This window comes from Erythrolamprus reginae, chromosome 1 (genome assembly GCF_031021105.1).
Source record: "Erythrolamprus reginae isolate rEryReg1 chromosome 1, rEryReg1.hap1, whole genome shotgun sequence".
Lineage (NCBI taxonomy): Eukaryota > Metazoa > Chordata > Lepidosauria > Squamata > Dipsadidae > Erythrolamprus > Erythrolamprus reginae.
In genome coordinates this window covers 296457865-296482864 of record NC_091950.1, presented here as the reverse complement: position 1 = coordinate 296482864, position 25000 = coordinate 296457865, and positions in this window count along the sequence as shown.

Here is a 25000-nt window from a genome sequence, read left to right as displayed (position 1 = left end):
GTATTGGGAAGGCAACTAGAAAAAGGCATTAACAAACTGAGAGGTGCAGACTGATCAAACATGAGAAAGGGAGAAATAAAGTCAAAGAAAAGGAAGTAAAATTCAAAGAAAGTCTTGCCAAATATGTTGTGAAAGCTTAAACCTGTACATACGTTCAGATGCAATCTGTTCTAGAATTATTTTTTACAGTGTATCTAACAGAGAAAGAAACAAAACATATTGCCGAGTCCTAAATTCCAAAGTGATTTTTCATGTACAGACTGATTGCTCAAATCTTGTTAATTAGGAAGTGTATATATTTCACTAGAAAAATACTGGGAAATAATTAACAATGACTTTAAAAAAAACTAGGCCAGAAAAACAGTGGCGTTGTCTCTGAGGGATCTATCTATTTTTTTAAAAAAAAAATTGTGGAGGTGTTGGAACCCAAAATTCTTTAAAGTGTTCTGCTTTTCCCAGTTCTCTTTTCACCACATGATATGCAGAATTTCTAATGTTCGAGTCTGTCGGGAGACCTTTTACATGGATATAGGTGCTGCTCCCTGACTCACAATCATGTGTGCCTGATGCTTCCCTACTTGGATATTGGAACTAATTTACTGCTGGCTCAGTTGCCAGCATCTCAAAACATACTTTGTGATTTTAAGATTCTGAATTCCAGAGAGTTTCCCATTTGACTCTATCGTTTGCTCAACTGAGGAAGTGCTGTGTGTTCTGATTACCACAGTTATTTTCTGCCTTCCATGCACTAAGGCAGATATGTTTATAGTTGAGGAGACTAGTGACAGTTACTCCATCATAGATTAGCTACATGGACTATAAGTCTATTCTGGTGAAACCATAGATTACCTCAATAATACTTGGGGAATTTGAGAAATAAGAACACAAGCTATAAAGAAGGAGACTCTAAACTACTAGACTAGAGGGATTATTATACAGTTAAACAAATAACTATATGTCTCCTTAATAATTATTCTTTTAGCTTCCTTTGCCTCTACTGTTTACAACCTACCATCAACAATCTGAGAACCTTAATTTGATGAAATAGTTTCTAGTTCACAAAGGCATCACCGTAGAAGTCTTATTTAGGAAATCCACAAAATTATATACAGAGAAACAACAAAGGTTTATATTACAACAGATTTATTACCTTCTCAGTTATTATTTGCCATCAAACCGAAATGCAAAATAACAAAACAAAGAAATAGGAAATGTGCCATTGAAAAAAGAGAGAAAAGAACAAGTTTTTTCCCGGAGTATTGTTATTGGGTTATCAGTGCAAATGTAGAAGCAACATAGTTTTGAATTTTATATTTTTCAGAACAACCCAGAGCCATTTTCATATGAATGAATATCAATTTTAAAATAAATCTAGAAGGTTTTTCCAGCTTCTGGACAGACACAAATCCCTCTTTACTCTGCCAATTCAGGAAGTGGTATGAGGATTGCTGTTCTATCACTCACCACAAACTACACGCTGGGGTATAGCTTTCTCCTATGCCGCTTAATATGAAAGAATGTGGAAAGCAACCAAGGATTATAGGTCTAGATAGTTCATATTTGTTATGTTTGTACTTTGAATAAAGTTGACCGCTGATTGGCTTAAGTCGCAACCAAGGGAAACCTTGGCATGAAAGTTTAAAAAAGAGGAACTCACGGCTGTTTTCCCCGCGCCAACAAGGTATATAAGATGCGGCTTTAGCCAGTAGCTCGCAGTCACTTCCTACCTGCGAGCTGGTCACTTCAACTGTTCCTGATTGCCAATAAAGAGCTGTTAACCTTCCTTGGCCTCCAGCTTCTGATTTAACAATATTGTTCTTAATAACTTAAATAAAACTTTGGATTAGGTTCAGAATGAATCCCTTCTCTCTTACATGTGAAATGCTTGTTGAAATAAATTATTTGAGGCAATCGATAGCAATACCACTTAGACTTATATACTGGTCCAGGGGTGGGTTCCAGATTTCTTTACTGCCGGTTTACTCAGGGACATGCCCCGCAGATGCACACACACACATATATGCACAGTACTACAATAAAGCTTCTGTGCATGTACAGAAGCAAAAAAACCCAAAATGGCGGTCCCTACGGCGCTGCTGAGAGAACTGGCACAGGGGCGTGGCAGGCCTGGGTCACTGCCAGTTCCAGCGACCCAGGCCACCAATTACTACTAGTTCTATAGAACCAGTCCAAACCAATAGGAACCCACCGCTCTGCACCGCTCCACAGTACTCTCTAAGGGGTTTACAATATCAGCCTATTGTCCCCAACATGGGAGTCCTTATTGCCCTCCAACAATCTGGATCTTCATTTTACTGGCTTCAGGAGAATGAAAGGCTGAATCAACCTTGAGCCCATCAGGATCAAACTCCTGGCAATGAACAGAAACAGTCTGCAATATTGCATTCTAACCACTGAGCCATTATAGCTCAATGCACAAACTTTTGAAATTATTGGTTTTTTTAAAATCAACATCTCCTCAGTTCTAAGAAAGACTTGTTCTTCAAAAGAAACTTGCACAATCTGTACCAAAAAAATTGAAGACTGGTTTTTTTTATCTTGTGTTGCTACAGATTCCTAAGCAGTTTGTACAATCAAGGTTATACAAGGAGAACTAAAAAGGAAGGAGGATTTACCATTATATAGGCTGCAAAGCAACATTTCAGAATTTATTAGCTAGCCCAAGGAGTGTGGGGTTATTTAAGTTGAGCAGTTTAAGAATAATGAGGCAATATGATTTTTATCTCCATAATTTCCTTCTCCCTCTAAATCTGCTGTGCAGCAAAACTAGAGTGGGGGAATCATATTTCTGAACTTGCACAATGCCACTGTTCTCTTATTAGGCTCCTGGGGAACATCAATCAACGTTTTACTGATTTGTTTTTAAATTTTGCGTTTAAGGAGATACAATGTATATAGAGAAAAATGAATTAGAAGAAAGATCTGCAATCAGATTATATGAAAACACTCAGGTTGAAAGTTATTTTTAAGTGAAAGTTTTGGCCTTGCTATATATGTGTCTATCTTTTAAATGATTCCGTAAATTAATGAATGTTATATATATGCAGTTTCGTACACCTGCACATTAAAATGGGTGTGTGCTTTTGTATATGTAATAAAAAGTAAAATCAGCTTGTCAGGTTTGTAGCAACAAATTCAGGTAATTTCCTTGGTTGGTTTGTCCTGGCAATGTTTTTATCTGGAATGTGGGAGGGTGGGATGGAGTGAAGGTCCCATTCTTATTACAGTCCTAGGATTTCCTGGTAGTCTCCATTTCAAGTCCAAAACTGCTTTAGCATTCTAAGGTCAACCAAGATGAATTAGGTGTAGCCACTCCATCTAGAAAAGATGATCTTTAAAAATAAAAGGGCCCAAATCTTTGAAGATTAACAAAAAGTATTATGAGCTCTCAGTGGTTGGCAAAAATCCTACAATCTCATGAAATTTGGTGATTTTTAAAAGATGCCAGATATCTCAATATATCTGGTTCAAGGTTGCAAGAGAACCATTTATCAGTGTTGCAGGTATACGGGTATCCAAGATCCATTATATTGTCCACCTCTGATATAAATGTTATAGTATGAAGATATGAAGCCAGAGGGGTGGTGGTGGTGAACTCCTACTATAAATGCTAGACAGTGAGAGAAAGTAATAAAAAATAAGAGAAAGATAGGAGTGCTACCTGTTAGATTGCATGGGAATGAAGACGCAAGGCCTAGGAGCAGTTAAGCACCTTTATTTATCAGTCATTGTAAGTTGTACAGACTGCTGGCTGGCTACAGGGAAGCTGCTTTTAAAAGCTTTCCTGTAGCTGGCTAGCCACTGACAGCAGTTTATTTCTCCCACCCTTAGATTATCCAATCAGTGGTAGCTATGCAACTCTGGGCCACATAGAGCCATACAGAACACTACCTAATTGGCTGAGTCCTGTGCTTGCAAACTGCTTATTAAATCCTTCATCTTGCCGCAATAATAATAATAATAATAATAATAATAATAATAATAATAATAATTATTATTATTATTTATTAGATTTGTATGCCACCCCCCTCCGAGGACTCGGGGCGGCTTACAACAACAATTACAATACAGTACAAATCTAATGTTAAGAAAAGACTAAGTTAAAAACCCACTATCATTAAAAACAATCAATGCTACACAATCACATCAAACTCAGATCCTACTAGTCAGAAGAGGGGTTCATTAATCCCCCCATGCCTGGTGACATAATAGCCCAACAGCCTCAGATTAAGGGTGGAATTCCCAATTCCCAAGATCAGTTCCATCCTTCTATATTTTCTCTATTCTCCTCTGTATATTTGCTGCTTGTTCCTGCCCACATCTCAACCACTGCCAATTGCCTACATTGGCTGCCCACTCTGCAGCCATGCCCTCCACTGATAGGTGTGCACACTGTTGCACTTCAAGAATGAGGCTAGTCTAGTTCTCCTCCGGGTGAGATACATGATGACAGTCCACCATACCGGCCAAACTGGAGAAGGAACATTTTGGGTGGAACTGGTGGTTGCTATCAGAATTGGTTGTGGCCTCATTTAGCAAATACCCATGCAGAAAAAGAGAAGGTGAAGCGATAACTCTCAAATTTGTTTCTCTAAATTCAGTTTTACAAAGTTGTTTTGTTTTATTTTTAATTAAGCCAGAACCTATCCATCATTTATTTAGACATCAAAAACCAGCATTTTCCTAAAATGGGATGCAGAATAAAGGGCAGAATATTATAAAACAAAAATCAAGATAATTGGGAAACCGCAAAGAAAATTAGAAGGCCCCAGTAGTGTTGTAGAAAAGGTGATATTGTGAGAATTTCCCCCCCTGTAAAGATGGAATCTGATGAACCCTAGTCCTCACCCTAGCCCTAACCCTTAAGGAAAACTCTTATATTAAACATCTATTAGGTGAAAAGCTAATGGCTGGTTGGCTCATCCTAAAACTGGTGAGGCACCAATGCTGAAGTCATTCCACAAGGCACATATTCTGCCAGATGAAAGGCAAACCATGTTTTTGCCACCCCAAGTGTCTTGTCATATGAATGAGGAATGGTAACTGAACTGTTTTTTTCAGGTTTCCATGTGACTCAACGTGTCTGCAGCAGAGTTTATCTTAAGAGTGTAGGAAGCTGGAATGTATATAAAGATTCAGACTTTGATGATTTCACTTCCTTAATGCAATCTACTAGAGAAGCAGGGGAAGCCAACATACCTTTCCTGAATCCCCAGTGGATTACCACCAGAAATGTCACAAATTATGGAAGCTTGTAACTGAGAATGTAGGTGAATAGTGCTTTTGAAAGATAAAGAAGCTCATTAAGCAGATTAGTGTTTTGATTGTCAAGCAAACTATAGCTTGATCCAGAGCATAAAGTACATACAGCCTAGAACTAAGACGCCTTAAACAAGATCTAAGTATTGCCCACAAGATCATATGCTGCCACGTCCTGCCTGTCGGCGACTACTTCAGCTTCAACCACAACAACACAAGAGCACACAAGAGATTTAAACTTAATATTAACCGCTCCAAACTTGACTGTAAAAAATATGACTTCAGTAACTGAGTTGTCGAAGCGTGGAACTCATTACCGGACTCCATAGTGTCATCCCCAAACCCCCAACACTTTACCCTTAGATTATCTATGGTTGACCTATCCAGATTCCTAAGAGGTCAGTAAGGGGCGAGTACAAGTGCACTAGAGTGCCTTCCGTCCCCTGTCCTATTGCTCTCCTATATCTCCTATTCCTTTCTTCTATTCCTATATCTCTTCTTCTATTCTTTCATTGATATGTTCTATTACTATATCTTCTTTTCTATTCTTACTTAGATATATTTTACTATGAGTATCTCCTCTATAACCTTCATCATGTATTTTACTATGTGTGTGTATATACATATATATATATACCCACTAAAACTCTCATTGTGTATTGGACTAACTAACTAACTAACTAGCTAACTAGCTAACTAGCTAACTAACTAGCTAACTAGCTAACTAGCTAACTAGCTAACTAGCTAACTAGCTAACTAGCTAACTAACTAAGTAACTAAGTAACTAAGTAACTAAGTAACTAAGTAAGTAAGTAAGTAAGTAAGTAAGTAAGTAAGTAAGTAAGTAAATAAATAAATAAATAAATAAATAAATAAATAAATAAATAGCTTCAGATGTTCATAGATTCATTAACCCTAGCTTTGTGGGTGTGTCCAGAAGGGGCAATACCCCAACATTCTCTGGCTGATTCAGTTATTTTATGATGTTGTAAGCTGCCCAGAGCTCTTAGGGAGCTGGGCAGCATATACATTAAGCAGACAAACAAACAAATACATGATTTTTAAAATGTAAATTAAAGTGCACTTTTAAAAAAGTTTTGGAGACACATTATTTTTTATATATATACAGGTAGTCCTGGACTTACAACAGTTCATTTAGCGATTGTTCAGAGTTACAACAGCAGTGGGGAAAAAATGACCTATGATCATTTTTCACACTTATTATGACCATTGCAGTATCCTCATGTGATTGCATTCAGATGTTTGACAATGTATATTTATGACGGTTGCAGCGCTCTGGAGTCATGTGATCATCTTCGGCAAATTTCTGATGAGCAAAATCAATGGGGAAAGCCGGATTCCATTAACAACCATGTTACTAATTTAACAACTGCAGTGATTCACTTAACGAATGTGGCAAGAAAAGTTGTACAATTGGGCAAAACTCACTGAACAACATAAATTCTCACTTAGCAACATAAATTCTGGGCACAATCGTGGTCATCATAAGTCGAGGACTACCTTTATATTTGGTTCATGCTATCCTTTTAATCCATCTTACTCTATCTGTCCTATTACATAGACAGATTGGATAAACTAGTAGGGATAAGGTTCCTGCTGCTCATGAAATGACTGAGTTGATTTATGTGAGAAGGGAGAAAGAACAGCCAGGAAAAAGAAAACAGAGTTGTACAAGTGGGCTATCCATATATTAATGATCAAGTGTTTCAAACCAATGAGAATTGCTATTTTACTCTGAAAACCAAAAGTGAGATAGATTTCCTTTGCACATAGAATAGAATAGAATAGAATTTATTGGCCAAGTGTGATTGGACACACAAGGAATTTGTCTTGGTGCATATGCTCTCAATGTACATAAAATAAAATATACATTTGTCAAGAATCATGTGGTACAACACTTAATGATTGTCATAGGGGTCAAATAAGCAATGAAGAAGCAATATTAATAAAAATCTTAGGATATACGCAACAAGTTACAGTCATACAGTCAACATGGGAGGAAATGGGTGATAGGAATGATGAGAAAAACTAGTAGAATAGAAGTGCAGATTTAGTAGAAAGTCTAACAGTGTTGAGGGAATTATTTGTTTAGTAGAGTGATGGCGTTCAGGAAAAAACTGTTCTTGTGTCTAGTTGTCTTGGTGTGCAGTGCTCTGTAGCGACGTTTTGAGGGTAGGAGTTGAAACAATTTGTGTCCAGGATGTGAGGGATCAGTAAATATTTTACCCGCCCTCTTTTTGACTCGTGCAGTATACAGGTCCTCAATGAAAGGCAGGTTGGCAGCAATTGTTTTTTCTGCAATTCTGATTATCCTCTGAAGTCTGTGTCAATCCTGTTGGGTTGCAGCACCAAACCAGACAGTTATAGAGGTGCAGATGACAGACTCAATGATTCCTCTGTAGAACTGAATCAGCAGCTGAATAAACTGTGTTTACTACTGATAAAGAGCTGTGGTGGTGCAGTGGTTAGAGTGCAGTACTGCAGACTACTACTGCTGACTGCTGACTGCCAGCAGTTCAGCAGTTCAAGTCCCACCTACTCAAGGTCCCACCTACTCGAGTCTACGGAGAGGGGTGGCATATAAATCCAGTAAATCTAAATCTAATCTAAATCTAAGGTTGACTCAGCCTTCCAGCCTTCCAAGGTTGGCAAAATGAGGAGCAATATGCTGACTCTGTAAACTACTTGGAGAGGGCTGTAAAAAGCACTGTGAAGTGATATATAAATCTAAGTGCTATTGCCATTTGGAGTCTTGGGAGAGGGGCGGCATACAAATCTAATTAATAACAGTAACAACAACAGTAACAATAACAACAACAATAACAACAACAACAACAACAACAACAACAACAACAACAACAACAATAATAATAATAATAATAATAATAATAATAACAATAATAAACAAAAAATTACTCGGAATGATACCAATAGTGGTAAGCACAACCTTTGGAACTGCAGATCTTTGAAATAAGAGAATCCTAAGATTCAAGGGTGCAAGGTTTTTTTGGGGGGGACAACAAAATATGTGATAAATATGTTAGCAGTTTCAAAAGGATGATATCCTAGGCCTGTGATGGCAAACCTGTGGCATGCGTGCCATAGGTGGCACACAGAGCCATATCGGAGGCCACACAAGACTTTGCTAGCTAGCTGATTTTCGGCCTTGGGAAAGGCCGTTTTCCCCCCCTGGACACTTCAGGGAAGTCTCCCTGAAGCTCCGGAGGCAAAAATATTCCCCCAATGGACAAACCGGAAGTTCAGAAAAATGCACTTCTGGTTTGCTATTGTGCTGTTTTTGGCATTCTGGAAGGTTCAGGGAAGCTTCCTAACATCCCGTAGTACAAAAAACAGCACAATGGGCAAACAAGAACCTCCGGTTTGTTGTTGTGCTGGGGTTTTTTGCACTCCAGAGAGTCCAGGAAAGCTTCCTAAAGCCGCAGAGTGCAAAAAACAGCACAATGGGAAAACAGAAGTGCATTTCCCCAAACGTCCGGTTTGCCCATTTGGGCATTTTTTTTACTTACCAGCCTTCACCATGGTGGGCAGCATGGGTGTTTGTGTGCATGCATTGTGGGGGAGGGGTGTGGGCACGTGCATGCATGCTAGCACACCCACACGCTCCCTTTTGGCACGTGGATCAAAAAAGGTTTGCCATCCCTGCCCTAGGCTCACTTCTTAGAAACGCATGAGCTGCTTGAAATCACATCTGAATCACAGGGGTTTGAAAAAGCTGCATTTGTAGAAGTGGTGTGCCAGGAAATTAGCTACTACAGATAGGAATCCTTTCTTGTGAGTGAGAAAAAAATGGAGAGTTGGTAGTTAAATTCATGTGTTGAAGTTGCAGCCTTTCCCTTTCTTTGATCACAGGAGGGGGAGGAAGAGGGGGGTAGGGAGGGAGAGAAGGGGGGGGGAGAGAGATCTTTATCTTTATGTTATATAAAACCCCCCAAGAATTTATTTATTTATTTGTTTGTTTGTTTTGTCAAGTAGATATTGGTGGTATACAAAGATATAACATAAAGATATATTTATTATATCTTTGTATACCACCAATATGAACTTGACAAAACAAACAAGCAAACAAATAAATAAATTTTTGCTTTTTTTAAAGGGGAAATGCAGTATTCAGTCCTGCCCTGTGGCAGCCAGTTATTCTTGTAATTACTTCATGAGTGGTATCTAAACTTGAGACTCTTAAAGCTCAATGAATATGTCCCATACTCCGTAGATTCCCTTCTGACCCAATGCTGTGCCAATTTGCCTTGCAACTTCTCAAAAGTTCAGAAACTTCGAATCGTCCAAAATGCAGCCGTGCGAGCGGTCATGGGCCTTCCAAGGCATACCTTGTGCATGATATGACTATGTGTATGTATTTTATCTATTGGGTTTTTTTTCTTTTTAGACTTTTTAATGTAAAACTGTTATTTTAGATTTTAATTATTAGATTTGTTACCATGTATTGTTTTTATCACTGTTGTGAACCGCCCCAAGTCTACGGAGAGGGGCGGCATACAAATCTAATAAATAATAATAATAACTAATAATAATACCTATATCTCTCCATCACTCCGCGGACTGCATTGGTTGTCGATTAGTTTCTGGACACAATTCAAAGTGTTGGTTATGACCTATAAAGCCCTACATGGCATCGGGCCAGATGACCTCCAGAACCGCCTTCTGCTGCATGAATCCCAGCGTCCAGTCAGGTCCCACAGAGTCAGTCTTCTCCAGGTCGCATCAACTAGACAATGTCATTTGGTGGGGCCTAAGGGAAGAGCCTTCTCTGTGGGGGCCCCGGCCTTCTGGAATCAGCCCCCCCAGAGATTCGTACTGCCCCCTCCTTACATAAATACCTATTTATGCTACCAGGGGCCATTGGATCCTAGCCCCCTGACCAATTAGTGTATTAGTGTACTAGTTTGTTTTGCTGAGTGAGTAATAATGAATGTTTTTAAATTGTATTAGAGTTTTTAAAAGTTTTTCTTAGTCATATTAATTGGATTTTTAAATATGTATATGTTAGATTGTTTTTGACATGTTGTGAGTCGCCCCAAATCCTCGGAGAGGGGCGGCATACAAATCCAATAAATAAATAAATAAATAAATAAATAATAAATAAAAAAAAGTTGTCTTCTTGGAGAAGAGGCTTCTATTATTCTACTTTATTATCAGAAGCTTTCTTGGCCATCACTGAGGGCTGCTTTTAGAATGGTGCAGGACATGTAAAAAAGAACTGTCCCTTTCGATTTGTTGAGGTTCACTTGAACAAGATATCACTGTGGGCTATCCTGTAAAATATACCTGCCCCATATCTGGGATCATTGTGTGGCTGGGTTTGGGTAAAGTGAAGGTAATTTTGTTCCACTCAGTTGTTGCCTTTGGAAACCAGGCTGTTTAAACAGGGATGTTGTTTTCTCGCTTGTTTTCTTCACTGCTACTTTTGGGTGAGTCTTGTTGAAACAAATAGATCACACAATGGAACTGTGCAATGACTCTTGGATGATGCACAGTAGTAAGTGCTGTACCACCCCTTCCCTTGTGGCTTTCCCTTATTTCACTACCTTCACCAAGACTTTTTGTTTTTTGTTTTAGTTTCACCTCACATCCAGGTTCTTCCTCCTATTAAACTCAATTGAGTGGTATTAAATTTGAATTTTTTCATGATTAAATTTAAAGGAAATAATTGCATGGACTAGACTGCAAATAGGTACGTGGCCTTATTCTTGAAGCATCCTGAAAAGACACAGCTCCTAAATTCTGTGCCATAGTAATCTTGACAAAACAACACCACCTCTTGACATAACGAATACCAGTTTAAAGAAAAGTAGAGATAAAGAATCTAATGAACATAAGAAAAAACCAATGGTTCAAATCCTGGCGATTTACTTTTGATAGAATTTACAAAGTCATAGCTTTCTTGGATTGTAGAAGTAATATTTGTTTGTTTGTTTGTTTGTTTGTTTGTTTGTTCGTTCGTTCGTTCGTTCGTTCATTCATTCATTCATTCATTCATTCATTCATTGGATTTATATGCTGCCCCTCTCCAAAGACTCAGGGTCTACAACTATATGACAATTATAACTATTGTTATAATTACAACTATAACTATATAATTGTTGTTTTTATATAAAACAACAATTACAATAGCTAAATCCAATTAAATTAAAATTAAACAAACAATCTAAAACCCCCTGCTGTGTTAAAAATCAGTCATACCCATTCAAACAACAATATGGACAGTAGAGTAAAGGACCTTCCCAGAACAGGTGATGTTTATTTATAAAATGTATTGGCTGCCCACAGGATAGCTCTGATCACATTAAAGCAATTTCTAGAAAATATACCAGGGAAAACCAAAAATGGTTATGCTTTCAAGATGAGAATGGGAACATTATGGCATTATCTTGGCTTTGTAACATATAGAGATGACAATCGATTTTATAGATGATGAAACTATGTTAGGTAGGTAATTCTTCCTCAATGGGATTTACTAATCAAGAAGAATCCCAGTGGTGTCGTCTTCCACACATGTGAAACGTCAAAAGTCCCCACCATCATTTTTGCCTGGTCTCTTCCTTAATTGACTCGTCTCTTCTCTTGTCATCTGTTCATGTTGGTGGAGCTTTGCCAGGAGGCTGAGAGTCGCATACATGGGATGATTATTATACATCCATTCAGGTATGCAGCTGAAAGGGATCTTTGCCTCCAAGTGATGGTATTATTTGCCTGAGTCTGTTACATCCTAACAAGAATGTATCCCACCATTTGGTGCATTTTAAATAAACCGGTCTCTTATATTCAAGTTTGAAACCCCTGAACTAAAACAAAATTCCAACAACTAATTCATGTAGCCAATCAGAACTCTCATGTCACACTTCAGTGCCTTCCATGTGTGAATTGGAACATTTTTAGTGAGATTTAGTGACTCTTTTTACTGGACTGAGTTCAAGTCCAACCTTAATCATGAAAACCAGCTGGGTGACTTTGAACTGGTCACACTCTCTCTCAGCCCAACCCATCTCACTGGGTGGTTGTCATTGGCTGCCAGCAGTTTTGCATAGAAACATAGAAACATAGAAGTCTGACGGCAGAAAAAGACCTCATGGTCCATCTAGTCTGTCCTTATACTATTTTCTGTATTTTATCTTAGGATGGATATATGTTTATCCCAGGCATGTTTAAATTCAGTTACTGTGGATTTATCTACCACGTCTTCTGGAAGTTTGTTCAAAGGATCTACTACTCTTTCAGTAAAATAATATTTTCTCATGTTACTTTTGATCTTTCCCCCAACTAACTTCAGATTGTGTCCCCTTGTTCTTGTGTTCACTTTCCTATTAAAAACACTTCCCTCCTGGACCTTATTTAACCCTTTAACATATTTAAATGTTTCGATCATGTCCCCCCTTTTCCTTCTGTCCTCCAGACTATACAGATTGAGTTCATTAAGTCTTTCCTGATACGTTTTATGCTTAAGACCTTCCACCATTTTTGTAGCCCGTCTTTGGACCCGTTCAATTTTGTCAATATCTTTTTGTAGGTGAGGTCTCCAGAACTGAACACAGTATTCCAAATGTGGTCTCACCAGTGCTCTATATAGCGGGATCATAATCTCCCTCTTCCTGCTTGTTATACCTCTAGCTATGCAGCCAAGCATCCTACTTGCTTTCCCTACCGCCTGACCGCACTGTTCACCCATTTTGAGACTGTCAGAAATCACTACCCCTAAATCCTTTTCTTCTGAAGTATTTGCTAACACAGAACTGCCAATACAATACTCAGATTGAGGATTCCTTTTCCCCAAGTGCATTATTTTACATTTGTAAATGCAGATCGAATCTCAGTAGGCTCAAGGTTGACTCAGCCTTCCATCTTTCCAAGGTCGGTCAAATGAGGAGCCAGATTGTTGGGGGCAACAAGCTTATTCTCTGTAAACTGTAAACCACTTAGAGAGGGCTGTAAAGCACTGTGAAGCCGTATATAAGTGTATTGCTATTGTGGGGGAAATAGGAAGAGGAAGTTGTGTTGGATATATTCGTGGCTGTGAGTTTTCTGTAAAAATAATACAAGTGGGATATAAATAAATAGACATTATTTCATGTTTAGCCTGGTGTACATTTCACATGCCTTGGTTAGTTTCCAGGTAAAGGCATGTCCTGGAAGAGAATAATTACCAAACCACTATGTCAAAGAGGATCTTAAACAGGACAAACTGTAGAGCTTTGAGGAAAGGCAGGTGGCACCCCAAAATTTCAACAACTCTGCGGCAATGAACCATTCAGTTTTCATCATAGTATCAGACATGTTATTCTCCTTCCCTATGCTGCCCCTGATACATATGGATGGAATCTCAAATAGATCTGCTGATTCTCAATTTCATCTTCCTTTGTTCAGGGAGAGAGCTGCTTATTTATTTAAAGGCCAATATATGGCTGTTGGTAATATCCATTAATTATTGTGAAAATAAAACCAGTAATTAAGGTCTGCTAAAACTTCACATCTTCCAATACAGGAAGCAAAACCATACTGTAAGCAGTCCACGATCCTGATTTCCGAATCAGCAGGATGCAATAAAAGAGGGAAGGGAGTTGTAAACATTCAAAAACATTAAATAGGGTTGAATATCTTGCTTGAATACTCGAAACCCCCCAAAAGCATTTATTATACCAATGTTATAATTGTCTTCTCTCTCCTCTCTCTATCAAATAATTTTAAATCAGGTCTTGAAAAAGTAGGTTCCAAGTGCCTCAAAATTAATAAACCAAGGATGGTAATTTTATATAAATACAAAATGATCTCTTTGAACCTTTATCACAATTTGCACAATTTCTTAAATTCCTGCTTCCATGAAGGTTATGACCTATAAAGCCCTTCATGGCATCGGACCAAAATATCTCCGGGACTGCCTTCTGCCGCACGAATCCCAGCAACCGATTAGGTCCCACAGAGTTGGCCTTATCTGGGTCCCATCGACTAAACAATGTCATTTGGAGGGTCCCAAGGGAAGAGCCTTCTCTGGGGTGGCCCCGACCCTCTGGAACCAGCTCGCCCCTGAGATTAGAACTGCCCCCACCCTCCTTGCCTTTTGTAAACTCCTTAAAACCCACTTCTGCCGTCAGGCATGGGGGAATTGAGACATCTCCCCCGGGCCTATACAATTCATGTATGGTATGTTTGTATGTCTGCTTTAATAATGGGTTTTTAAAAATGTTTTTAAATTATTAGATTTGTCTTGAATTGTTCTATTGGTTTTGTGAGCCGCCCTGAGTCTACGGAGAGGGGCAGCATACAAATATAAATAAATAAATAAATAAATAAACAAACAAACAAACAAACAAATAAACAAACAAACAAACAAACACATAAATAAACAAATAAACAAACAAATAAACAAATACATGCATGAATGAATGAATGAATGAATGAATGAATGAATGAATGAATAAAATCCTAATTGTAGTCAACGGTGTTACACAGTCCTGCCCCTCTTTGCATTAACATTTAACCAGTTCAATTCAAGGATTTGTGAATTCTCTGGATTAATGTTAAACTAGAAGGTTTACTGTATTTGGTTAGTTTGTGGTTTAGTGCATTTGATAAAACCAGAAAATGGGTCAATTTGGTTATCAGGTCACATGTTATGCAAATGCACTCTAAAGCTAATGCAAGAGGAATTCTGGAAAAACCTAGCAACACCCTAAGTTTCACCGAATCAAGTTTCATCTTCTATTGTGCATTCTCATTTGTACATCATTTAGGTCCCACTCACTAGACTGATTGCAACACAAGTTTAGCCTTAATCATTTCTCTTGGATACCTTGAAATAGAAAAGGCAGCTACAGGTGGCAGATTGCTCTATTTTTTGCTGCCATCTAGCAGTTGTCTGGACTTTTGTTGCCAGTTATAATACCTAGATGTAATATTATGTTTCTCTAGCTTGGCAACCTTAATACCTGTGAGCTTCAAATCCCAGAATTACCCACCCAGAGTATTTCAGTTCTGGGAGTTGAAGTCCACATGCCTTAAAGCTGCCAAATTAGGTAACACTGCTCTAATACACACACACATACCCCTTCCCCAGAATATCATCCAGTTGTCTTGTTATTATTTATTTATTTAAATATATTGGTGGCCAACTTCATAGAACCCCACATGCCCTAAAGCTGCCAAATTTAAGAAATACAGTGGTACTTAAGAACTTGATTCGTTCCGTGACCAGGTTCTTAAGTAGAAAAGTTCTTAAGTAGAAGCAATTTTTCCCATAGTGTTCTGCACATAGGAATCAATGTAAAAGCAAATAATGCATGCAACCCATTAGGAAAGAAATAAAAGCTCTGAATTTGGGTGGGAGGAAGAGGAGGAAGAAGAGGAGGAGGACAGTCACTGGTGAAGCTAAGTTGATCTGGCCCGGGCGAAGTGCCCCCTTTTGCCTTTCTGCGCCCAGACGCTCCGGGCAGCAACCTTGCACTGGGTGTATGGGAGGCAGCACGAGGAAGTCACCACAGCAAAGTGGTTTATTCCCTCTCTAAGCGCCCAGAGAAAGGAAAATGCTCCATTCGCTCTGGGCTGCCAAAGCTTCCTTAAGCACCACTGAAAGGCTCCTCTGGCAGCCCAGAAAAACCCGAGATGGACGGGATTAAAGGGTGAATGGCAAGAAACTGGCTGGGTCTTCATGCTGCTCTCAGATTTCCTGGGAATTTTTTCTGGGCTCGGGTTCTTAAGTAGAAGAGGCAAAAAAAATCTTGAACACCTGGTTCTTATCTAGAAAAGTTCTTAAGTAGAGGCATTCTTAGGTAGAGGTACCACTGTATATCTCTAATACACACACACCACAGAATATCATGCAATTGCCTCGCTACTATTTATTTAAATGTATCGGCAGCCAACTTCATTGAAATCCCTTCTTCCATGTAGCTTTGCACTAGCAATTGCATATACATTTGTGAAAATTGGTCAAACACAGAGGGTAATGTTGAACAGCAACAATCATCGTGGCAATAAAATGGAAAGAAGAACTAGACAATATATTGTTAAGACTTTTAGTAGTAGAACAAAAAGTAACTGTGCACAACAGCTGACACTAAATGGTGGCTCTTGTAGTATTTGCCCAAAGGTAATAACAATCCACTCACTATTACTAATAAGCCTAATTACTCCCACTACCAGAGAAATTAGTCAAGGGGAAAGATCCAACATGAATAAACAGGATGATCGCTGGTTTCACTTTTGCAGATACTTTTTGTTTAGGCTAAAGGATTTTTCTGAAGCTTGTCAAAGCCTCATTTGACAAGGCAGAGGTGTGGTGAAAAGGCAGTATTTCTGGTGTTATGCATGATTTATGAAATATTTTGATGTAAAGGATTTTTTTAAATGGTTTCTCTTGAAAAATGTCCCACCAAAATTCTTTTCCTGATCCAAATTCCTTTTGGTTTCAGTTCTGAGCAGTCATAATACGGGCATTCACATATCCTGCTCAGCCCTGCTTGCTAAGTGTACACATGTTCAAATATAATCCAAGATTTACAAACCTTGATAACTGGTTTCCCACAACAGTTTCAATCCAAGCGAAGCAAAATGAATCTAGTTCCCATTGCTTCAAATGTAAGGATTATTTTCTAGGGCCAGTCCGGCAATGTATGTAAGCAAGGAAATTCATTACATCTCTCCAATCTCAGAAAGTAGTAAGCAAGGAAGATTTTCTTGACAGAAATTTTCAGGAAACACTGCTTAAACCAGGGGTCAGCAACTCACATGTAGCTCTTTCATCCCTCTGCTGTGGCTCCCTCTCACCAGTTGACTCCACAATTGATAGGGCTTTCAGTTAACGAAAAAGGATGTGGCGCAGGAGGAGGTTTAGGTTTATTGGATTTGTATGCCGCCCCTCTCCGCAAACTCGGGGCGGCTCACAACAATAATAAAAAACAGTACAGTACATAATACCAAATCCAATGCCCACCCATCTAGTTACAATTTAAAATTAATAATCTCATAAAAACAGTATATATATATTAAAAAACCAGGCACACAGTCAATCAATCAACAAAACAACATGGGCAAGGGGGAGGTGTTTTAGTTCCCCCATGCCTGACGGCAAAGGTGGGTCTTAAGGAGTTTACGAAAGGCAGGGAGGGTGGGGGCAATCCTAATCTCAGGGGGGAGCTGGTTCCATAGGGTCGGGGCCCCCCACAGAGAAGGCTCTTCCCCTGGGTCCCGCCAGCCGACATTGTTTAGTCAATGGGACCCAGAGAAGGCCAACTCTGTGGGACCTAACCGGTCACTGGGATTCGTGCGGCAGGAGGCGGTCCCGAAGATATTCTGGTCCGGTGCCGTGAAGGGCTTTATAGGTCATAACCAACACTTTGAATTGTGACCGGAAAATGATCAGCAGCCAATGCAGACTGCGGAGTGTTGGAGTGATATGGGCATACTTGGAGAAGCCCATAATTGCTCTCGCAGCTGCATTCTGCACGATCTGAAGTTTCCGAACACTTTTCAAAGGTAGCCCCATGTAGAGAGCGTTACAGTAGTCGAGCCTCGAGGTGGAATCTGCTGATGAAGGCTCCTCTGACCAAGAAGACATGAGTGACAGGGAGGAGGAGAGTGTGGCAGACAGGTCAGAAGGAGATCAATTATCTAGCTCCTCCTTGGATTCAGAACAAGAGTTAATGATACAGCCACGCATGCGGAGAGCGATGCATAGGCAGCAACAACTGAGAGATTCTTATAAAAGAAAATGAGGCCACCTGTGGTTGGGTGGGTCTGTGGTCATTAGTGAGGCTGCTATAAATAGCAGCCTGTGGGTTTGGCCATTGTGGAGGATTATCTGATCGTTGTGTTTCGTGACTGCTTTACTGACTTTGACTTCTTGTGTGCTGATTTTTCCCCGCTTTGAAACTAAAGCAGAGCAAAGTGTGTTTCACTTTGTGAAAGAAGAAGGACTGTGAATTGCCTCACAGCTGCAAGCTAAGTATCACAGAACTGATAAGGGACTTGTACAAATTACCAGTTTGTTTGGAGACCAGTGCTCTTTGCTATACCAAAAGAGGGCTTAGTTTAAGTTAATTTTCATTATAAAGAACATTGTTTTGAATTTTCAAATGTGTGTGTGTCTGAAATTTGTACCTGTGAATTTTTGGGAGGAGTGTACCAGAGAGCCCGACAGAACAGTAAGGATGGAAGGCTGAGTCAACTTTGAGCCTGGTGAGATTTGAACTGATGAACTTACAGCCAGCAGTCAGCAGCAGCAGCTTGCAGTACTGCACTCTAACCACTGCGCTACCAAGGAATGAGAGGCAGGACAGCATAGTTTTATAGCTTTAGTAATAGCATTTAGACTTATATACCACTTCATGGTGCTTTACAACCCTCTCTAAGCTGTTTACAGAGAGTAAGCATATTGCCCCCAACAATCTATAATTCCTAAGCTATTGAAGATCCACCTATGTCGTCAGGCATAGGGAAATTAAGATACCACTGGGCTTATATTGTTTATGATTGTGCTGCATGGTTTTAATAATGGGTTTTAGATGTCTTTTAATATATTGGATTTGTCATATTGTTGTTTTTATTGTGAGACGCTCCGAGTCTCCGGAGAGGGGCGGCATACAAATCTAATAAATAATAATAATCTGGGTCCCCATTTTACTAACCATGGAAGGATGGAACGCTGAGTCAACCTTGAGCCTACTGAGATTCGATCTGCCAGTGATCAGCAGAAGTAACTTGCAGTACTGCACTCTAACCACTGCACCCTCAAGGCTTGGTGCCATCTTATGCCATCAAGATGTTCTTATATGATTTTATGTACACACATCATCCAGTTTACCTGACGTATAAAGATTTGAAAATGGATAGAACATGCCGTACTAATAGCCTTGCACTCATTCTGTCTGACCTCAATCTATTCGATCAGGAAGTCTGAAAGCTGGTTTTATCTTTGTTGAAATATGAGTACAACTTTCTGTACTCACTGGAGTGTGAAAAGTGTGAAACATGATCCATGTTATGTGGAGGATTATGCAGGATAATGTGAGTATAGTTTTCCTTTGGATGTCTCAACCACAGATATGAAGATTAGAGTAAATGGTAGGACTTACCCTCCATCCCAATGGTGGGTTGCTGCCAGTTTGGACCAGTTTATTTATTTATTTATTTATTTATTTATTTATTTACTTACTTACTTACTTACTTACTTACTTACTTACTTACTTACTTACTTACTTACTTACTTACTTACTATTTATTTATTTATTTATCAAACAATTATAGGGTGATAATTTTTACATATAAAACATTAGATAAGTAATGATAAAAAGTAGACAATAGGACAGGGACGGTAGGCACAATGGTGCGCTTATGCACGCCCCTTACAGACCTCTTAGAAAGGAGGAGAGATCAATTGTAGATAGTCTAAGGTTAAAGGTTTTGGGGTTAGGAGTAGAAACCACAGAATCAGGTAGTGCATTCCAGGCGTTGATTACTCTGTTGCTGAAGTCGTATTTTTTGCAGTCAAGTTTGGAGCGGTTGACATTTAGTTTAAATCGATTTCGTGCTTGTGTGTTGTTGCAGTTGAAGGTGAAATAGTCGTTAACAGGTAGGACATTAGAACAGGTAGTTCTATAGAACGAGTAGCAGAAATTTCCTACCGCTTGCCATTCCAGCAGTGATGATTGGCAGTCCAGGCTCCCAAACCAGTCTTCCTATCACTGCAGATTGAAAAGAAAAAAAAACCCTCTGCACATGCGCAAAGGCTTCTGTGCATGCGTAGAGGGTCATTTCGGAGAAGGGATGCAAAACGTGTCTTTCCGTCGTGATGTGAACCAGCAGTGAACATAAGTAGAACCCTCCCCTGCTACACCCCCTATCGAAACACTATTTGTGTCTTGATTCAATATGTGAAACAGCATCATCTTTCAATTAACTTTACAAGATGAAATGACAGCCAGGGAGAATCACACAGAAAAAGCTGTTTCGGTTTCTCGGGAGGATAATAAAAAAAAAGATCAGTGTGAATTGCAGGAATTAGGCACATCACATCTACAAAAATAAAGGGACATGGTGGCTCGGTGGCTCAGACGCTAAGCCTGTCAAACAGAAAACCGGCAGTTTAGTGGTACGAATCCCTAGTGTTGTGTAACGGGGTGAGCTTCCATTACTTATCCTAGCTTCTGCCAACCAAGCAGTTTGAAAGCACGTAAAAATGCAAATAGAAAAATAGGGACCACTTTGGTGGGAAGGTAACAGCGCTCCAGGCACCTTTGGCATTGAGCCATGCTGGCCACATGACCATGGATATATCTTCAGATAACGCTGGTTCTTCAGTTTAGGAACAGACATGTGCACCACCCCCAGAGCCAGAAACGATTAGCATTGCACGTACGGGAGAACCTTTACCTTTACTTCAGTCCAAAGCTAAAAGCAAGGAGGAAGCCAAGAGTAAGCTAAATGTTCCCTTCAACAAAGACATATTCAGTTGGCAATAGAAAATCATTAATAAAAGGGCAGATCTCACAAAGCAGGAAATTCCACATTCTGTGGTGTCCATAAACAGCTGTTTTATCACCAATAACAATAGCAATAGCTCTTATTCTTATACTTTGCTCCATAGTGCTTTACAGCCTTCTCTAAGCGGTTTACAGAGTCAGCATATTGCGCCCAACAATCTGTGCCCTCATTTTATCCACCTCGGAAGGATGGAAGGCTGAGTCAACCTTGAGCTGGTGTTTATATATATGATTGTGACTGTCATTTTTATAATATTTTTTTTCCATGGGGTTTTAGTTTTAGCTAATGTTTTAGTCTTAGATAATGTTCGACTTCTTTCTATCATTTTGTATCTATTTATATTGTATTTATATTGTTGTTGTGAGCCGCCCTGAGTCCTTTGGAATTGGGCGGCATAGAAATCAAATAAATAAATAATAATAATAATCAAACCTCTGGCAGTCAGCAGAGTTAGCCTGCCATACTGCATTCTAACCACTGCACCACTAGGGTTCTTACACTGGCTCACACCATTTTCTAGAATCATCCAAACATGCTTCTGACCAATAACGGCAATGAGGGCAGGGATGCTGATGGCTCTGGTGTGCGAAGGATTCTAGCAAAATACAGCTATTAGATTTGGGGTGCAAAAATTTATTTTTTTATTTTTTTATTGTTAGAATTGAAAGGGACCATGCAGGTCATCAAGTCCAACCCCGTGCCTGAGCAGGAATCCTAGAGCACCCCAGCCAAGTGGCAATCCAATCTCTTCTTGAAAGTGTCCAGAGTTGGGGAGTTCACAACCTCCGCAGGCAGGTTATTCCAAAGGTTGATCGCTCTGACCGTCAGGAATTTCTTCCTTACTTCTAGGTTGAATCTCTCCTTGGTCAGCTTCCAGCCATTGTTCCTCGTTCGGCCCTCTGGTGCTCTGGAGAATAGAGTGACCCCCTCCTCTCTGTGGCAACCCCTCATATACCTGTATACAGCTATCATGTCCCCTCTGCCCCTCCTTTTCTCTAGGCTATCCATGCCCAGTTCCCACAATCTCTCTTTGTAAGTTTTGGTTTCAAGTCCCCTAATCATTTTGGTTGCTCTTTTCTGCACCTTCTCCAGAGCTAGGGGGAAATTCCCTCTCTGTATGCTGCTTCATTTCATTAAGAAGTAAGCTTCCACACTATCACACATTTTCATGCCTACATCAACAACAATGGCCCTTTTCAGTAAACAGGCTTGAAAAAAGCTACTGGTGCACACAGGAAACTGTTTTTCAAATCTAATTCTGTTTGAATATAGGACGAGTTGTAACAAATGGGAAGCAAAAAAGGACCTTACAGGTACTAGATATGGGGTGCAGAAAGCTATTCCAAGGTTCTGTATCTGTCTGCTGCTTTCTAGTGGCTCTCTGAATGTTTGCAGCCAGGATAGCTCGAAGTTTAATACTGTATTTCAATTGCATGCTGCAAAAAAAATCTGAAAAATCCTGTAAACTAGCTGTTGGAAGGGATTCAGGGATAGTACAGACTGGTCAGGCAGAGCACATGGCCTGCATCTAACTTATTAGCCTCCAGTTTCCACTCATCTGCTTTTTAAAAAAAGGGAAATTAAGTCTTTGAAGTATTCCATTTGCTTTTCTAGCCTCAAAGATCCACTCGGTCTGCACATCTCTCCCCTATTTTATTTTATTTTATTGCAGCATTTAATGGAGATTATTGAACTCATATTTATACTGCAAATGATTTTGGCCATGACAAACGAGTGAGGGTGTTTTATTAAAAAAACTAGACAATTGCTAAATGACTGAAAAGAGTGAAGATGGCTGTTATATCTTTGCCATTATCTAGCGATCATCTGGACTTTAGCAGTCCTGATCGGATATCCCAGCATAGGAAATTTGCGGAAGATGGGAATTGCCAAGCTAATAGGGTGTTTTTAGAATTAGTTTAGCAGGAAGTATGTACAGGGTGCAGGAGATATTCTTGACTCTTGCAGTTTCATTAGTCATTCCCAGAGTCTTCAGTGCAACCAATGAACAGAGTAGATGAATGCGGATGTGAACAACTTTAAAGTAGAATGTGTTTCATGTATGGTGTTCCAACCTTCATCATAACAACAAAACGTTCCTCTTCAGTTACATGAATCCAATGGATAGGAATGAAGGAAACTAAAGGATATGTCTTTACAATGTTTCTCTGCGGATTTTGTTATTTTGTTATTCCCAATCCCATTTGCACATCCGGAGAGCAAGATTTCAAAAGTCTCCCCACCCCCACCGTCTTTTTCTAAATCAAGAGATATGCCAATTCCCGACACGCCTTGATAACAGAACGGGGGAAATTTTGTTTGTAAGTATTGAGAGATAGCATTCATTCCACCGTGTTGAAATGGCAGCACAACAATTTTAGGAACGACATTGGAGATTGCCAGCAGTCTTGCTCACTCTAGTGTAAGTTACACATTTGCATATAGTAAAACCTCGTCTGGTGATTGAACTGTCTATTACACAACATTTGCGGAGGATTGATCTACTTCAGCAACTTATTTTCAGGGCTGACTAAGAAGCAGCGAGATTATTAAACCGAGAATATGTTTCAACTGGAGTAGGACAAAAGAGAGAGGCCAAAAGAGGAAGAAACTGCTTACCTAAGGAATGCATCACGGCCAGAGTGTGCAAAACTCAGCTTTTTATTCTTCACTATAGCAATACAAGCAGAAAAAGAAGGGCCAAAAATGTATTGGTAGTGTCAGCGGAAAGATGCAACCATCATATTGCAGGGGTGGCTTCTAACTTACTTGGGCGCTGATTTGCTTCCTCCTATGCTGAGTGGCTATGCATGTGCTTCACATGTATGCATGCCTAGTACCAAAAACTTGACTTCTATGCATGTGCAGAAGAAAAAATAAGATGGCGGTGCCTATGGCACCACCAAGAGAGCTGGTTTGGGGGCATGGCCAGCCGGCAATCATGTCTGGTTCAGCGAGTAGGGGAAAATTCCTGCTCCCAGTCCTATAGAACCAATCCAAACCAGAAGCAACATACTTCTGTCTTATTGGTCACTGTAGGATTTCAGGAAAGTCCTCTGGGAAGGAGAGTGACAACATGTGAATCACTGTATCTCTGCACAACCCCCTACCTTACTTATATTCAATTTTGGAACACAAATACGAAAGGGTGGACCTTGCATTATGAAGTCACAATCCATGTTTCATTAAGTTGGCCTTGTGGCAGCTAAGAGTGGATCTCTTTCTCCACAGCTCTTAGCCCTCTTTGGGCCCTTCCCAGATCCCCCTCCCTCTCAAACCTTACAGTTAAAATTTATTTATTTATTTATTTTGTCCAATACACAATGAGGGTTTTAGTGGGTATATATATATTTACACATAACATGAAGATTATAGAGGAGATACTTATAGTAAAATATATCTAAGAAAGAATAGAAAAGAAGATATAGTAATAGAACATATCAATGAAAGACTAGAAGAAGAGATATAGGAATAGAAGAAAGGTATAGGAGATATAGGAGAGCAATAGGACAGGGGACGGAAGGCACTCTAGTGCACTTATACTCGCCCCTTACTGACCTCTTAGGAATCTGGAAAGGTCAACCGTGGATAATCTAAGGGTAAATTGTTGGAGGTTTGGGGATGACACTATGGAGTCCAGTAATGAGTTTCTTGCTTCCACAACTCGGTTACTGAAGTCATATTTTTTTACAGTCAAGTTTGGAGTGGTTAATATAAAGTTTAAATCTGTTGTGTGCTCTTGTGTTGTTGTGGTTGAAGCTGAAGTAGTCGCCGACAGGCAGGACATTGCAGCATATGATCTTGTGGATTCCCAATTTTTAATTTAAATTTTAAATTAAAATTTTAAATTTTAATTTTTTAAAAAATAGGACATTTTCCATTTCTGGGAAAGTAGTTACAGAAAAACAGTGCTTTAAGCCTAGACTTCTCCTTAGTTAAACAAACTACCCCTCCTCCCAAATGAAAAAGTAGATAAAAGTTGCATTCTTTCTCTTCCGGTAATGTCACTGCAACCTAATCATCACAGCATGGGATGTGAAGTGGAAAAAGTAGCTCCATTTTTTAACAATAAAGAATTGGAGGGTTGACCCCAACTCTCCTATCCTTTTGTAAGGACGTAAAGACGTGGCTCTGCAAATTGGTTTGGGGCCTCAGTGTGAGAGCAGTACAGTGGAGGTAGCTGATCAAGTGC